The 18441-nt window shown below is 38.0% G+C and overlaps 1 protein-coding gene across 8 annotated transcripts in view; it reads left to right on the forward strand.

Annotated features, from left to right (window-relative positions):
• The window catches only part of Clock (clock circadian regulator), an 80533-nt gene that overhangs the window by 11226 nt on the left and 50866 nt on the right, over positions 1-18441 (forward strand). For 6 of the 8 annotated variants that reach the window (XM_041671281.1, XM_041671280.1, XM_041671283.1 and 3 more), the window contains exons 3-4: positions 10298-10404; positions 13252-13336. The gene's annotated coding sequence lies outside the window, so the exon portion shown is untranslated. Of the gene's footprint in view, positions 1-10297; positions 10405-13251; positions 13337-18079; positions 18210-18441 lie in introns of those variants that run through there. The other 2 variants (XM_041671282.1, XM_041671284.1) reach the window with 2 other exon arrangements.

Below are 18441 nucleotides of genomic sequence, written 5' to 3' on the forward strand. Positions count from 1 at the left end.
GTCTAATGTGAGTTGTTACTATCTTGCTATTTGAGGCACTTAGAACTCACTAATTTGGTTAGTCTGGCAGCAAACCCCAGGTATCCTCTTGTTTCTGCCTCCCCAGCTTTGAAATTAGAATTATGTGCTACCATGCTATCCCTTCAGCTCAGTTTTTTTGTTTGTTTTGTTGTTTTATTTATTTATTTTTGGGTTTTTGAGACTGCATTTCTTTTTTTTTTTTTTAATATGGAACGCTTCACGAATTTGCGTGTCATCCTTGCTTCGGCAGCACATATACTAAAATTGAGACTGCATTTCTTTATGTATCTTTGGAGCCTGCCCTGAAACTTGCTCTGTGGATCAGGCTGGACACAAACTTACAGAGATCTTCCTGTCTCTCTGTTTTCTTAGTGCTGGAATTAAAAGGTATGGTCATCACTGCCCGGCCAATTTTGTCAGTGTTTGAGGCAAAGATTTACTGAGTTTCCCAAGCTAGTCTGGAATTCCTGATCTCCTATTTGGAATTTGAGGATGTCCTGCCTCGAAAAGTAGTCATTGTACAGACGGAAGATCTCTGTGGTTATCTTAAATGGAGCACTGAATGGAGGAACAGAAGTTAAATCCTTGTCTACTGACCTTAAGATGCATCGCACTCTTCACTTTTTCAGCAAACACCTGATGCTTTGTGTTTGCTTATGTCTCTCAGGATTAGTACATGGTCTAAAAGTCTAGTAATAATTATTTGACATTTAGCCCAAATTATATCTACACTATGATTACCAGCATCGAAACAGTCACTTTAATGATTATGGTATAATATTTGATGAGCCCAGTGAAGTATAATTGGAACAGCCCTGCACTGAGGGCTTCCTTCGCCTGACTCTTACTACCCACCTGCTTGTGTGCTACAGGAGGGAGGCCATTGTTTTTCTTTAGATCCTCTCTGCTCCTTACCATTTGTTAAAAGCTTTGAGATTCCTTTCTAAAGATGTTACTAAAATGCTTTTTGTAGTTATAAAAATAATTTGAAGTATTGTGCCAATCATAAGGGGCTTGGTTTTATTTACTGATCAGCTCAGTTCCTAAAATAGTACCTAGTCATAGGATATATTCAGTAATTATTTTTTGTATTTAAGTAATTATTTATATTATTTTTTTAAAATAATATAATATTAATGAATTTAATTCCTTATGGTTTTCTTATATCTTTGTCTGGTTTTGATAAGTAGTTTTGATTTTCTAGGATGAATTTTTAAATGTCTTTTCCTTTTCAGGGCTTTGAAGGAGGACTGGTAGATAATTCTTAGAAGTGATCTGACGCTGGGTCTTCTTTGTGTTGTAACCCACTTTTATTTCTTGATTTAGTAATTTCAAATTGTATCTGTTCATCTCCTACTAAAAAAAATCTAAGAGTTCAACCTGGGTGGTGGTGGTGCACGCTTTTAATCCCAGCACTTGGGAGGCAGAGGCAAGCCAATCTCTGAGAGTCTGAGGTCAGCCTGATCTACAAGAGCTAGTTCCAGGACAGCCAGGGCTACACAGAGAAACCCTGTCTCAAAACAAACAACAACAAAGAAAGCTAAGGCTTCATCTCATACTGTCATTCTCTACTCTTATCATCACCGTCTGCCATGGAACAATCTACTTGAATGAAGCCTATGCAATAATAATGGAACAATTGCATTTCTTAGACAGTGTGTTTTAAGTTCTCTGTTTCATAGCAGGAGGATAGTGGACTTCTCTGCATTTTTCCATCTTGCCCCCTTTCCTTTTCCATCTCAGTTTTCTACCTTTTGTTTTTGACCACATTGATACTCTAAAAGCTGAATGCAGTATCCCTCACTTAACTTCCATTTCCATCCTCCAGCTCCTCCCCATCCTCTCCCATGTCCCTCTCCCAATATCATCTTGTTTCATTAGAATTTCTAGTGCCTATAAAGGCTTTGTAAGAGAAAAAACTGTGTGCTAGTGTGTGTATACACATATACATACACACATATACATTTATTTAAAATTTATATTGGTTGCTTTTGATAACTTTGTGACTTTAGAAAATAGACAAGTTAGTCAGTGACCAGTTTAAGAAGTCAGAGGTCTCCATGACAGTTTTACAGAAGACATTGTCTAGTTGGCTTCAGAAAGCTTGTGCTAGGAAGCAGGCCCCAGTCTTTTTATTGTTGTAACAGAATTGGAAAGGAGAGTAAATGTGTGTCTTTCTGTGTCTGTTAGGGCCCTAATGAGGAAAGAGTATGACCTAAGAATTTGGAGCCCTGCAGTTCCTGATGAAGTCTTTGTCTAACCCTAGAGAAGCATTTCCTTTGCTTTAACAGAGTATAACATCCTCCCCCCACACCACAGGCCATCGCCTAAAGACTGCCATGGTCCCAGGCAAAGACGAGATCTGTTTAATGACGTCCCTTCTCAAGATCAGTTCCCATTTGCTTCTTGTTGCCTTCTGCCCGACAACTATCATCAGCAACTTTGCACAGCCTGAGAGATTGGCAGTTTCTCTTCTGGCAAGACCTATCGTACATGCAAAATGGTTTATAAGGCTTAAATAATAAATATAAGAAGAAACCAGAGAGACAGGTGTGGGAATGTTTTGAAAAATGTTGACCTGAACAAAAACTTGGGAAGAAGGAAAGTTATTGATATAAGAGGTTACTATTGATAATCGGTGATTTGCAAATATTTTTCACAGTATGTAAACTTTTTCTGCATAGTCTTAATAGAGTCTTTTGTGGAACAAAACTTTACATATTGATGAAGTCTAATTTATCAGGTTTTTTTTGTTTGTTTGTGGATCATGTATTTGAAGTTAAGCTGAAAAATTGCACCAAGTTCTAGGTCCCTATGATTTTTCCCTTTTATTTAGTTCAGTTGTCTGCATTTGAATGCATGATATACCTGGGGGCTGGTGAGATGGTTTAGTGGCTAAGAGCTCTTACAGAGGACTAGAGTTCAATTCCTAGTACTTCTTTGAGTGACTTGTAACCATCTCCAGCTTAGCGTGCTTTTCCTGGTGCATGGACATGACTTACCACCCCCCCACCCACACACATAAATAAATATAACTTTAAATGTATATAAAGTTTGAAGATCAGGTCAGGGGTCTCATGATGAAGTTTCCTTGATTTGCCTATGGTTTTATGGTTTCTATACTGTGATGGTCCTTCAAGTTTTTAATCCATTTGAAGCTGCCCTACACTGAAATCTAGATATTGATGAGGTCTGGCATGTTCATTGCCATATTTCCAATTTCTGAAAAATAGGAGTGCCCCTACAGTTGTTCAGTATTTTAAAAATAGTAATAGTGGAGTCAGTGTTATATTTGGAATTTGGTTAGCAGCTGCCTTGTTTGTAGAGTTATTTTTTGTGTCGGTGTAAAACTCAGAAGCTGATTCTGTCAGTTGTTAGGAGAGAGGCCTTTGGAAACTTCTGCAGTCCTTCTAGATCAGTCTTTGAACTTGATGGATTTCACTCAGTAACCTCCAGCCTCTTCTTTGAGCTCAGAGGTGTGGCTCTGTGGGTTTTGTTGTTGTTGTTTTGTTTTTGTCATGTGGTGGAATTCATTATCCTGGTAAACATAGACCAAGGAAGTATAAGTGTATTTGGAGCATAGTCTGCTTCTTTTCTTTGTAGTTTTTATTTAAAAATAGTAAGGTTTTCATTTTTTATAAGGAATATGTATTAGTTAGCTTCCAATTGCCATAACAAAAGAACTGAAAACAAATTTTAAATGAGGAAAGTTATTTTGGTTCCGTTTCAGAGGTTTTAGTTCATCATCTGCTTGTTCTGTTGCTGCGGGTCTGTGGGGAGGCAGAGCTTCATGGCAGCAGCAGCGTGTGGAGAGGTTGCTTACCTCATATAGATATGAAAACTGGGAAGAAAGCCTGCTTTTCTAAGGCACACTCCTAGTAACCCGTTTGCCATCTCCTTATAGCCCATTCAGCTGTGGATTACATTCATTGGTAAGGTTAGCATCCTTATGGCGCAGTTCCTGTGAGTAGCACCACTCCCTGGGACTAAGCCTCTAACACATGAGCCCCAGGAACCATTTTATAGCCATGTGATAACAGAATGAAAAATAACTGAAATCCAAATGTGCTCTTTTTTAAAATCAATCTCTGAGATTTTCCCAGTTCCCTCTGAAAAATAAGAGCTGTAATTTTCCATTTCCTGTGATGGAGGTTATCTGCAAAAGTCTGAATAGTAGAATAAGAATTATTTGTTAGGTTTTAGACGGAGTAATGATTACCATGTTTTAGTGTTGCCTTAATATTTTACATGTAAATGCAATATCATTTGTACACTTTCTGTTTCTCTGTTATGCGATAAGTTCCCTGCTACAGCTCCGGTTCACATCAGAGGTCTACCTACTGCCACATTTGGTGTGCTAGCTGCTTACTTCTCTGTGACTCATAAGCTAAGACTGTTTGCTTTTAAAAAAGTCTCTTAAGTATAATGTGTGACATATAAAAAGGTGAAATTCAGATTTCAGTGTTGATTTTACTCAGATGTAGCCTCTCTTGTTTTCTGTGGACTGTGTAACTACGTTTAAACTATAGTGACTGTACAGTGGTGGCAACAGGGACTTTAAGACCCTTCTTCAAGACCGTCCTTTGCAGAATACGTTAGCTGACCCCTTACTTCTCTGACAAAACACTTAATAAAAGCAACTCAAGGAAGGAAGGGAGACTTTATTGTGCTTCATAGTTTGAGGGGTATAATGGGGAAGGCAAGGCAGTGTGGGTCTCTGAGGAAGCTGTCACATTGTGTCTGCAGTCAAGAATCAGAGAGACCAGCATGAATGCTGATGCTCAGCTCACTTTCCCGTTGTCTCTTTTATTCAGTCTAGGACTCATCCTGTGGGACAGCAACATCTACCTTTAGTGTGAGTCTTTGCTTTAGGTGAACCTCTGTGGAAACACCCTTATAGGCACACTCCCAGCTGTGTCTCCTCGTCTCTTCTAAATCCAGTCAAGTTAACAGTGAGGATTAATTACACCCTTGCTCTGTGTTGTAGGAGTATTTGTAGGTCAATTGCTAAGGTTTATAAAGTATAGGAGTAGGGGAAGGTTGCCAACTGGGGGTAAGAGTCGGTACCAGCTCTTAGTGACTGACTTAGGCTCTTTTCTATCCTGGGAAGAGTAACCCATATTAGGTAGACTAACTTGTGTTTCTTTTTTAAAGTAGGGAATAAATTAAGAGAATATATTCATTAATGAGTGGATATATATATATATATAATTAATATAGAAATTTTAAGTTTTTACCATGTTTTAAAGTCATCTCTATTTTACATGTAAATGCCTGTATGTGTCATTTACACATTTTCTATTTTTCCATAATGTGTGGTGATAGCTTGTTCATTTTATTTATTAAGTAAAAGAATTGATATCATTTGGAAACCACATAATGACAGTTATTAAAACTAGTACATTAAAGATGAAGGTGCACTGCCCCCTGGATGACTTAAGAGAATGATTTTGAGGAATTAACTGAAGTTAGATACAGGCAGTCCTATACTACTAGAAGAAAGACCAGGATTTTAGTATTTACCTCTGTTGTTCCTCTGGAACACTTGATAGCATCTGGGCATATCCATCTTTCTGAATCCAGTTCCTTTTTTTTTTTTTCAATCTCCAATCGTAACTTTTATTAAATGAAATTAACTCATCACAGAATTGTAAAGCCAGTCATTTTACTACACACCCTAGGGGCATTTAGGAAAAAAAAATTTCTGGCTGTAGGTGTTTGGGGGTTTGCTACAATTATTCATTGTGCGAGTTTTGCTCTCCATTGATTGATCTCCCACAGCTAGCAATAACTTGGCACATGGTTGACTATTTAAGTATTAGTTGAGTGGAAGAAAAAAGACTGGTTGAGGTTCCATGTCTCTCAGATAGGCACTATCACAGTAATGCCAGCTTCTTCAAAGGTTTGCTTTTGGGGATTTGACGAGTTTTTGTTAACTAGAGTAGCATTTTGATGGAAATAGAACTTTTCTTCAGATCTGTTATTTATAGAATGCTATCAATTTATTGACTAGATTTATTGGTATACTTAATTACATAATATTTTATGAATGCTTTAAATGGCAAGGTGAACTGCTATTTTAAGAATTAATAGCCTCTAAGAAACAGAGGAACTAATTCATTGTAAAGCCTTAGTGCGCGTGCATGTGTGCGTGCACACACACACAAACACACTCATTTGGAAAATTGATGTAAGTTTTCTGAACTTCCCCTAACTCTGCAACAAATCTCATTTTATAATGGAACTTGTCTACACAGTTTCTTCAACAGTTCAACTTACAGAGTCTGAGTTCACAACATGTAAAGATAGTGTACAGGAGTATTAATGAAGGATAATTGTTCCAGATTTTGAAAATGATTGGTAAGTGAAAGTAAAAAAAGAAAGCAGACATTTATCCGTCTCCTTCTATACAGATTATGTCCCAGGATTATAGAGTTGTAAGATATCTTTAGAGGAATCGCAGCTATCAGAAATGCTACAAAATGACAGGCCTCGTGGATTAATCATCAGTGACTCTGAAGATACTATGGAAAGACTGGTTGTGAAACGTGGGAAATGCATTGGCTAAAGCAGAATCCATAAACCTTTTTAACTGGTGAGAGTCAGGCACTCTGGCTAGGAGACAAAAGTCAACCCTGACAAGTAAATAGTAGGAGTTGGGCTGGGAAGGAAGTCGGCACTGAACAGCTGTGTACGGATGAGTGGAGGGGATACACTACAAATCGGTAGTGAGGACTGTGGAAAAGGCGCTCTCCTCATTTTCTTTCCCCTCCTACCCTGAAGCAGGGTTATGGTTTCATTGCCATGGTAGCATATACATTCATCATAAAGGTGAAGGAAAGTGTCTCTGGCCTGAAGAAGTGGGAAAGCTCCTTGGAAGCTGGACCATGATTTGGAAATCCTGAGAAAAGACAACTCTTTTTTTAGTCTTTTTAATGGCAAGTAATGGCTTCCTCTGAACCTGTGGAGTGACAAGGCTCAAACTGCACAAAGATCTCTGCAGCCGCTAAGGAGCAATTACGTGAGGAGCACGCCGATGTGTCCACACACACTACTCCAGGAGCAGAGAGCAGGGAGCACAACATGAACCTACATGGAGAAGATACAGCCTGCAGATCTCTACTATGCATCTCAAGTTCTCGCTTTCCATTCAATCTCCATTGAGCTGAGCCCACACAGTGAATTTATACTTCACATATTAATTTTTCAATTCTGAAATTTGACTTGATTCATGTTCTGATTTTCAGGAAAAATTTTCAAATATCAGAAGCAAATCCTGTACCCTATTTTTCCATTCACATCAAGTGCTTAGTTTTAACTCAAGGCTTGTTTAAGGACTTTCTTATAATTCTATTTTCTGGCTCCTCTCATGGTTTCCTTAAGAAATGTAGGTTCATGTTGTGCTCCCTGCTCTCTGCTCCTGGAGTAGTGTGTGTGGACACATCGGCGTGCTCCTCACGTAATTGCTCCTTAGCGGCTGCAGAGATCTTTGTGCAGTTTGAGCCTTGTCACTCCACAGGTTCAGAGGAAGCCATTACTTGCCATTAAAAAGACTAAAGACAAATATGTAGAGTAATTATTGGAGTGAAGAGAAAATATTATGGCTCTTATTTTCTAAATAATCTGCAGTTTGGATGCTCACCTTACTAAACCTGGATGGAGGTGGGCGGTCCTTGGACTTCCCACAGGTCAGGGAACCCTGATTGCTCTTCTAGCGGAGGAGGGAGAGGGACTTGATGGGGGAGGGGGAGGGAAATGAGAGGCGGTGGTGGGGAGGAGGCAGAAATCCTTAATAAATAAATAAATTAAAAAAAATAAACTGCTTATCTGCTTAACTGAAAAAAAAATAAAAAGACTAAAGACAAATATGTAATTATTAGAGTGAAGAGAAAATATTATGGCTCTTATTTTCTAAATAATCTGTGGTTCAGAATGTTTACTTAAACTAGTCAGATGGCTGTGAATTTGCTTGGCCTACTTGGTTGTACAAAAGTGATTTGGCACTTAGCACAAGTTTTAATAAATCAGGGTAACTCATTTTAGTGAAGTGATTATGCTGAAAAATATTTAGAGGACTTTTCAAGCCTTGAAAAAGGGTTTATTTACTGTGGGTGATGTTTTAAGTATAGCCTCGTTGATGGGATGGATATAAACATAATGGATATGTTGGAGTTAACTGCTGTGGGAGGAGGATAGATGGTGTGTTGTTTTCACTGGCGACATGGAGTTGTATATGTGTGTGTTTCTTATCAGACTTCCATAAGAGCATGTTCATGCAAGTGTGTAATGTACCTTGAACAAGTGTGTGTGTGTGCCTGTGTGTCTAAGCCTTGTGCTTTAGTAGTAATGCTGCGCAGATCAGATTTCCTAGCAGACCTCCTGAAGATTTGTGCACTGATGAAAGACTGGCCTTCTTTTAGGTTGGTACAGTTTTTTCTCTTTCATCTTTGGTGACCCATTTAAGAAGTCCACAAACATTTGGCTTTTTAAGTTAATGGACTCTTACAAAATTTGTGGATTAGTTAAATTTGGGTATCTGTTTCACACTTAAATCACATCATATCTTTTTAATGTGCATTTAGAAATTAATGTCATTTTTTAAAAAATACGACATAACAGTAAAGTAGTTTTTTTAGAAGAGAAAAATAGGTTCTCATATTTATTTGGACACTATACAAACAGGAGACTTAGGTAAAATTTGTAGAGATGTATTTGTTGAATTGTTGAAATGGCCATATGTTTTATTAAGAGAACTTACTACAGGAAGTATCTGTGGTACCGCCACAAGGCTTGATTCATAAACCTGGTTTGGGGTGCGGTTTTAAAGAATATTTCTTGAGTTTTGTATCATACCAACTAAACTTTAGCTCTACTTTTGATTAATGTTTGTATCAGGAAACAAAATTTGTGGTATCAACAAAATTCTAAAGTAGGTCATGAATCAACACGTTATTAGATTATAAACAAGTTATAGTTTTAATTTATAAATTATAGAAAATTTATAATTTTAGTTTTTACCTTAAGGTTTTGAGTTGTCCTTTGATAATGATAATTAGCAATAATTAAATCAAGTTAAAAGAATTTCCCTCCTTTGAGTGATGTAAATACATAGGAAAATAATTTTTTGCTCATGTGTTTGTTTTTTGGAATAAATAACATGTATTTTATCTTCCTTCTTACATGTAGGTCGAGCTATAGTATTAGACACCAAATTCATAAAAAGATAAAAAGAATACTTCAGCTTTCTAATTCGAAAAAGAATGTGTTTTCATGAAGGATATTTTAGAATATACAAAAGAAAATGTGAAGACCATTGTCCATAAAGCATCTCAGAAGCCATCATATGCTGTAGCTTTGATTTTGTTTTGGTCCCACTCTAAGTACAATTGGACATACAATTTTTTCTAGCTTTACTGTTGTATGAAGGCCACTTGTTTGTTCTTGGCTGACCAGAACCAAAATAATCGCACAGAACTATATTAATTAAATCACTGCTTGGCCTATTAACTTATGCATATTTCTAACTCACTTTTACTTCTTAAATTAACCCATTTCTATTATTTTATATTTTACCCAGAGGTTCATGGCTAACAGCAAGGTTCCACCTTACAGCTTGCGTCTTTCTCCTCTGGTGGTTTCATGGCATCTCCCGACTCAGCCTTCAGCATTCAGCATTCAGTTTTCCTCACCTACCTCTGTTCTGCCCCACTATAGGCCCAAAGCAGCTTCTTTATTCATTAACCGATAAAAACAACACATAGAAAGACCTCCCACAGCACTTTAGTTTAAGTAATATTTTGGTGATTATAAAACTTATGGTGCTTCTGGTTGTCTGTTTCCCAAAGTGAAATTATCGGGTCAAAGGATCTGTATATTCTCAGATTTTTTATGTGCCTGGGTCCCTCCTCCCCCTTTAAAAGTCAGGGTCTGGTGTAACCCAGGCTAGCCTTGAACTTAGTATGTAGCTGAGGGAGGATGCCTTTTATTACTTTTAACCCTCCTGCCTTCACTTCCTGAGTGAGTGTTAGAATTACAAACATGCACTATCATGCTTGGCTTATTTGGTGTGTTATCAAACTAGGGCTCCATGCTTTATAGGCAAGTGCTAGCAACTGAGCCACGGGCTTTCCTTTAAGAAGAGCAAATTCCTGGCTGAGGCTGTAACTCAGTTACTAGAGTGCTTAGTGAGTAAGCAAGTAAGCATGACAGCCAGAACTTGAGGCAGCTGGTCCCATTGAAAGCTCTTTGCTCAACTACCTGTTTCTTTTGCATGCAGTTCAGGACCCCAGCCCAGGGGATGATGCTGCTCACATCATAGTGGGTCTTGGCACCTCAGTCACCCAAATCTCGAGAATCCCTCACAGGAACATCCGGACTTCCTGGGTGAGTCTATATCCTGTGAAAAAAATAATTCGCGCTATCCATCATGGACATAGGACTTTCTCTGTACTTCTGTTTCTCCTTTGAATTTTTGTTAAGAAGGTCGTGCTGTCTTTGTGGAATCACTTTGTAATATCACTGAAGTTCTTTGGAAGAGTTTGAGGAGAAAAGGTGTTAACTCAGTCATGGTTTGATAGAACCAGTGAAGCCAGTTTGGTTTTTCTTTGTGAGTAGTTTTTGGTTATCGGGTCAGTATATTTATCTGTTTAGATTCCTTTCATCTTTAAATCTTGATAGGTAGTATGTGTGTAGGAGTTTATCCAGTTTTTTGTCTGGTTTGTAGTGGTTATGGTAATGTCTTACAGTACTGTGTCTGTGGCTTCAGTTCAATTGTCTCCTATTTCTGATTTGCTCTATCTGAATCTACTTCATAGAATGGACATAAATTCATTTGATTTTTTTTTAAGACTTAGCTTTGTTGATTTTGGAGGTGGGTCTTATTTCTGGTTGATGTTTATTTCCTTCCTTCAGCAGACTACAGACTTGGTTATTTTTCTTTCTGGTTCTTTGAGGTTTCTTAATTTTCCTTTTTCAGAGCTTGATGTTGGACCCAAGACTGTGAGTGCATCAGGCAAGTGCCCTTCAGAGAGCTGCACTCTGGGTGTGGTAGTTTTTATTGTGGGTATTTAAGTACTGCTCTAAAATGTAAAAATTCCTTTACATTTTGATGTGCTTTTGTTTCTCTCAAAGTACTTGATCATTTCCTTCTTGATTTGGTCTTCAGCTCTTTGGTTATCTAGTAATGTATTGTTAAATTTGCACATTAGCAAAAATCTGTTTTTATTCTATTTTGGTTGGAAAGCATACTTCAGACTTAAATTTGTTAAAGCTTGTTTTATGATCTAACATGTGACTTGTTCTATAGACTTTTCAGTGTATTTGAAAAGAGTGTACATTCTGTGACTGTGAATTTGAAATATTTTTTGTGTATTTGGTCTGTAATGTAAGTTTGCTTTTATTTTTCATCAGGATGAACTGTCCATCATCAAAACCTTTAGTTTTGTTTCTCTCCACGCTGCTTGTTTTATTTGGATGCTTTCTTGGTGGGAGTGTATGTCGTAATTGCTGTAGCTTTTGAGTGAAGTGACACTTTCCTGTCATGTATAGTATTTATCTTTGTAAGTATGCCCCTGTGTGCCTGTTTTTGTTTGTCACTTCCCTATGTGGAATATTTCTCTCTGTCCTTTCAGTTCTAGCCCATATATACTTTTAAATCTAAAGTGAGGCTTAAGATATTACATGGTTGGATCTTAGCTATTTTGAATTCATTCAGCTATTCTCTGTGTCTCACTCTAGGACAGTTACTCGTACACTCTTAGGTTAGTGTAATCCCTTGTTTTACAGTTCGCTAGTGCTCTTCTTGCCGGTTTCATCTGCATTTATTTTGTTCTCTTTATGTTATTGTGCTTGCACTGTTTTCACATTTCTTTCTGTGTATCCATAGAAATATCTGTTATTGTCATGGATAGTAAATAAAATGTGACAGTCTCTTTAAGCTGAAAACTTGAGTTAGGCGCAGAAATTCAAGTCATTTACTCTTCCTCCTGTTTTACGTTACTGATATCACATCTTACATTTATTTATTTATATTATATGCCCATTAGGATTTTTGTGTAGTTTTTAAAAATATCTATAGTTCAATTTCTGTAGAGAATTAAAAGTGATTTATCTTACTTATAGATTTTTTCTGTCTTCTCTTTTATTTTATTAAAAAGAGATTTATTTCGTATAATATATTTTGAATCTGATTTTCCTCCTCTTAGATTCCCCATACCTTCCTATTGGAATCCACACCCTTTCTATTCACAGGCATCTAAATAATAATAATAATAACAACAACAACAATAATAGCAAAAACAAACAGAACAGGACAAACAAACAGAAGAAATTAATAGCCCAAGGGAAAAAAGTACAGCATACACATGAAGATGCAGAGACACATTTTTGTTCACACAAGAATTCCCTAAAAACACAAAACCAGAAGCCAGAACACACACACACATAAAGCCTTCTCAAAACCTTATGGGACAGAGACCCTTCAAAATGCTATCGAATTCCTTCTGTATTGGCCGTCTCCTGCTAGGCATGGGACTTGGCTTTATGTCCCCAGACTCCGTTGGAGAGAACTGTCATTTTCGAATGGTTATCAACTGAACCATAGCTTCTGGGTTTGGGGTGGGGGCTTCTGTACACTTCTCCTCTCCGCTCTGGCACCCCATCTGTTGAAGACTTGTGCAGACCCTGTGCCTGTTGCCATGGCCTCCGTGAGGTTATATGTCCATCGGCCACTGTGTTTAAAAGGCCTTGTTTCCTTGGTGTTATTCATCCACTCTGCCTCGGACACTCTTTCCACCTCTTCCTCAGGGTTCCATGGAGACATTTCGTTTAGGACTGAGAATTCCAAAGTCTTTCGTTTTCTCTTCACATTGTCTGCCTATGGGTCTCTGTATTTCTTTTCATCTGCTGCAGCAGGAAACTTCTCTGATGATGGCCAAGCAAGGCACTGATCTCTGAGCATATGAGTGTATATGAGTAGAACATTGATAAAAGTCATTTTGTGGATATATTCCTTTAGAAAAAGAATAGTATTTGGTTTTCCCCTAGGCTCCTGGCCTTATTTGTAGTTTTAAAACTATTTTTTTATGGAATCAGTTTATAGAATTTCAATTTTATTGTTCATTTTTATAACAAAGTTCTAAATCTTCTATGTTTAAGAATTAGTTAAAATGTTTTTGTGTTAAAACTGTATATAAGTTGAATAGAGTTAACGTTTCTTTCTTGTTTAAATAGGGTTCTGATAGTCAGTCATACAGAGGAAGGCCTTGAGCACGTGGATTTTGGAGAATCCGTTCTAAAAGTGTAAAAAGTGCAAAAGGTAAAGGCATCTTATAGTGTTCTATTGTATTGATTTTTCCCTGAAAAAAATGTGTAAAAGGACTTAGAAATTACTTGGCATGCTCATTTGAGGAAAGCATTATTTAAAAAATTTTGCTTTTGTGCTAAGTCCAACTCATTTGGCAGACAGTAGTTACTGTTTATGTATTACTTTAATCAATGATTATGTGATGGTTAATAAGACTGCAGCTATCCCTGTCTCATAAAGATTGCATTTTAAAGAAAGACAAGCAGTAAACAAACCATTAGTGGTACCAAAAGAATTAAAATGGACAGTAGATTGGGGTGGCTTTAGTAGAGTTAGCCAGAGACAGCTGTGTTGAAAATGTGTTGTGAGTGAAATGGCAGGTGCTGAGCCATGTGTGGCTCTGAAAGAAAAAAAGAAATTACATTGGCAGGAGGAAAAGAATGACCGGGTGTTTAAAGAACAGAGTGTAAATGTGGCTGGTGTGTGCCCTAGGTACTGCAGAGCAGACATGAAGATCAGCCTGCAAAAAAGGAAATGAGGAGTAAAGCAGATGGCGAGAAAGCAGTCAGGTGTTCCGAGAACTCTGTTCTATTCTGGACACCCCGGAAGCCTATAGAAGAGTGTGGTGCTGGGGAGATGGCTCACTGGGCAGAGTGCTGGCTGTGCAAGCATGAGGGCTAGCCTGAGCTCACAACCCTAGCTCTCACATAAAAACAGACAAACAAACAAACAAAAAACTGTTGTGGCATTGTATACCTGTAAGCCCAGCACTTGTAGGTGGAGACAGGTGATTCTCCAGAACTCCCTGGCCAGATTAGCTAAATTGGTGAGCTTCAGGTTCAGTCAGTCTCTGTTTCAAAATGTTAGCTAGAGAACAATAGAAGAAAACATGGTATCAAACTCTGGTTTACACATGTACATGCCTTGCACTTACATGTGCATATACATAACATAACTACATAGTATACACCCACACAAACTACAGCTATGTCAAAAAGACATTGTGATACCAGATGTGGTAGCACATGCCTGTTTTGGAGGCAGGGAAAGGATCCAAAATTTGAGGCCAGCCTGGGTCCTGTGATAATTTGCCATGGGGCAGCGGGACGGGGTGGTGGTGGTGGGAGCGTCTATATTTAAGGCTTCGAAGTTGGAAATAATAGAGTAAGAAAATGTATTTAGGAATTATTGGCATAAAGAAGTGCTTGAGTGTTTTGCATTCAGTTACCTATGAAATGTATTCAGCCATGGTATGCACTCACTGATAGTTATTATAGGAAGTGTATTCAGCCATGGTATGCACTGATAGTTATCATAGGAAGTGTATTCAGCCCTAGTTCACACTGATAGTTATCATAGGAAGTGTATTCAGCTCTAGTTCACACTGATAGTTATCATAGGAAGTGTATTCAGCTCTAGTTCACACTGATAGTTATAGGAAGTGTATTCAGCTCTAGTTCACACTGATAGTTATCATAGGAAGTGTATTCAGCTCTAGTTCACACTGATAGTTATCATAAGAAGTGTATTCAGCCCTAGTTCACACTGATAGTTATCATAGGAAGTGTATTCAGCCCCAGTTCACACTGATAGTTATCATAGGAAGTGTATTCAGCCCTAGTTCACACAGATAGTTATCATAGGAAGTGTATTCAGCCCTAGTCCACACTGATAGTTATCATAGGAAGTATATTCAGCCCCAGTTCACACTGATAGTTATCATAGGAAATATATTCAGCCCTAGTACATGCTGATAGTTATCATAGGAGAAGCGATGTCATTAAAATGAATACAAAAGCTGAAAATGTTCTGCAGTAGAGAAGAAGAAATGATTAAGTCAGTACAGAAATGATGGCTACATCACATCCACCAAGGGATTGTCTAGAGAATCAAGGAAGCATTTAGCAATACAGTGTTTGTAAATACAGATAAGCGATCCAGTGGATGCTCCAGGAGTCCAACAGTAAGAGTGACAAGAAAGAGTGAGGACATCAAGACTGCAATGGCAAACAGCTCAGCTGAATTTCACGCCTTGAAATCTCCTTAAAGCCAGTGTGTTAGCTCCCTTGTCCCTGTGGTGCACTGCCCAGCGTAAGCTACTGTAAGACAGACTTCTTGATTATTATTTTGGATTCTGGGTTCAGTAGACCATGGTTATTTGCTTTTGGGTTTCTGGGCTCATTGTGAAGTTGACAATTAAGAGTAATTAATTGCACATTGCAGGAACATGAAGCAGAAGAGAAGGCAGGACACAGGAAGAGGTCAGGGCAAGACAACCTAGGATCTGGCTGCCATTGACCTACCTCTCCTCACAAAGCCTCACCTCCTGCCTTTTATGACCTGTCAATAATACCTTTGTATCATGAGTCAGTCAAAGCATCAATCTGCTCATTATGTTAGAACCCTTAGGATATATTTGACTCTAGAACTACCCTGGAGACACACCCAGAGATTTACTTCATTAATCCCTTAGATTAGTGGCTCTAAACCTGTGATCACAACCCTTTTGGTGGTCTAATGACTCTTTGACAGGGTACCTAAGACCATCGAAAAATGCCGATATTTACATTATGTTTTATAACTATCAAAATTACAGTTACGAAGTAGCAAAGAAAATAATTTTATTGTTGGGGTCACTATGAGGAACTATACTACAAGTTGCAGAATTAGGAAGGTTGAGATCCACTGTCTTAGATGTTTCTTAATCCAGTAAAGTTGACCAAGATTAACCAGTCACAGCTAAATACAGAAAAATAGTTTTGCAATTGATAGACATTCACAAGGACAGAGAGAATGGGAGAGAAAAAAAATGGACCTCGAGAAGCTAAAGGAAGTGTGGTAAGTTTCTTAAACTAGAAATGGAGATCTGAGGAACTTCTTGTCACCAGAGAGCCTCTGAAATCGCCATGAATTTCAAAGCTCTCTTTTATTTCTGGAAATGAAAGTGATGGTGGTATTAAACAGAGTAATTAGTTGCACATATACTGGAGAGATTTCTTTCTTCTGACTCTGAAATGTGTGTCGTTGCTCCTGATATTCCCAGAAGTCTGATTATTTAGTAAGTGTAAAATAAGTAAGAGCTAAATGGAAGGGTTGATAAATAAAAGCAATGTGTGAAGAGTAGAGAGAAAAGTTAAAAATTGAATAAACTGATTAAGCTGTCTTTTATCCTTCATATTCAAATAAGATTTCAAAAAAATCAAGAAAACAGAAAAAGTAAATAGGGAATGATGTAAGAAACCTGGCTTGAATGACATAAATTATAGCCTACCGAATGACTGTTACAGCTAGAAAAATAAGTAGAAAATGGGGTACATTACCATTAACTTTTAGAACAGAGGGTTGTTTTCAGGGTGAAAGAAGTCAGTCACATAAGAAAGGATTAATAATCAGAGCAGCATTGGACTTGTGATATCATTTCTCTTTTAACAAGCAAAAATTAAATTAAGTAAATAAAAAATGGTCACATCATGTGTTGGTCAGCGTTCGGTCACCTTGACAAAACACCCAAAATAAACACATTTTTAAAAGGAGGAAGGGTTAGCTTGGCTCATTGTTTCAGGGGGTTCAGTCTCCAGCCACTTGATGTCATTGCTTGTGGTGAGCCTGGACATCATGTGGTAAAGCTGCTCACTTTGTGGTACCCAGAAAAGATACTAGGGTACTGATAACTTCATTCCTTCAACATTTTACCTTCTGACATAGCTAGGAACTAAGCGTTCATCATGTGTCATTTGAGATCAAACCATGTCACCTAGGGTGAGAAAAGAGCTTCACTAGAGACCTAGGGAATCATCAGGGTGATACTGAATACTGATCCCAAGATGACAGCACTGTTCTTGGTGTACGATAACATTCATTGTAAGAATAGATTAGCAAGTTCTGGGGGAAACAGTTGGGAAATGGCGAGAAGTATATTTAGATAGTCATGAGTTTGTAGTAAATCAGCAACAAGTATGTGTAAAACCAGATAAGCGGTAAAGGGAAAAAGGGCATTACACACTTTCCTCCTGCTGTGATAAAACACTGTGACCAAGGCAACTTGTGAAATAAAGCATTTTATTGGGTTTACAGTTCCAAAGTGTTAAGAGTTCATGGTGGCTGCAGGAATAGCTTAGAACTCATATCTCAAACCACAAACGGGAGTAGGGAATGGCAGGAAGCTTTTAAGACACAAAGCCTGACCCTATGATAATCCCCAAGGCCACATCCTTCCCAAATAGTTGTACCAACTAGGGACCAAGTACTCAAATACATGAGCCAGTGGTAAACAATCTCTTTCAGACCTCTGGAGCAACTAACTACAGGGAAAACTACTCAGAGGGGAACTTAATGTGTACTGGAAGGCCGAGGCTTAGCTGTGAACCGCATTTACAGTTGTAAAAATGTGAACTTAGCAGTTGGGAGGGGTGTATGTTTTTAATGTCAAAAAGAAAAAAAAGTGAAAAAGATTGCTCAACAATTGTCTCAGTTGGGTTATCCATTGATAGGATTAAAATCGTGAGCTACAGAAACTTGGAGAGGAAAGGATTTATTTCAGTATCACACTCCGTTACTGAGGGAAGTCAAGGTAGGAACCTGGAGTTAACTGAAGCAGAGGCGGTAGAGGAGTGCTGTTTCCTGGCTTGTTCCTCGTGGCTTGCTCAGACTGCTTTCTTACACCTGTATCTAGCTATCCCACATCAGTCTCTAATTAAGAAAATACCCCCATAGGCTTATAAGGCCAGTCTTATAGTATCATTTTCTCAATTATAGTTCCTTTCTGTAGCTTCTGTGTAGTTGAAAAAAAAAAAAAAAGAAGAAGAAGACGAAGAAGAAGAAAAAAAAAGCTAAAACCAGCCAAAAAAGTGATTAAGATCTTTACCTGCTCTTCCAGAGGATTCAGGTTTGTTCAATACCTAACTTTGATGGGTGGCTTACAACCACCTGCAACTATAGACCCAGGGGAGTTTATGCCCTGTTTTAGCCTCTGAGGGCACTTCACTAGTGTTGTGCACTTATGTGCATATATACAAGCAGGCAAAACACCTATACATAGAAAAGTAAATGAATTAAAAATTTAAAAAATACTCCTGTTCCCTAAAAACAATGCTTTTCAGTAGAATTAAGTAGAAGAT

Source organism: Microtus oregoni, unplaced genomic scaffold, assembly GCF_018167655.1.
Source record: "Microtus oregoni isolate MIOR12 unplaced genomic scaffold, Mior012 000021F_ref0000039, whole genome shotgun sequence".
NCBI classification, from domain to species: Eukaryota; Metazoa; Chordata; class Mammalia; order Rodentia; family Cricetidae; genus Microtus; species Microtus oregoni.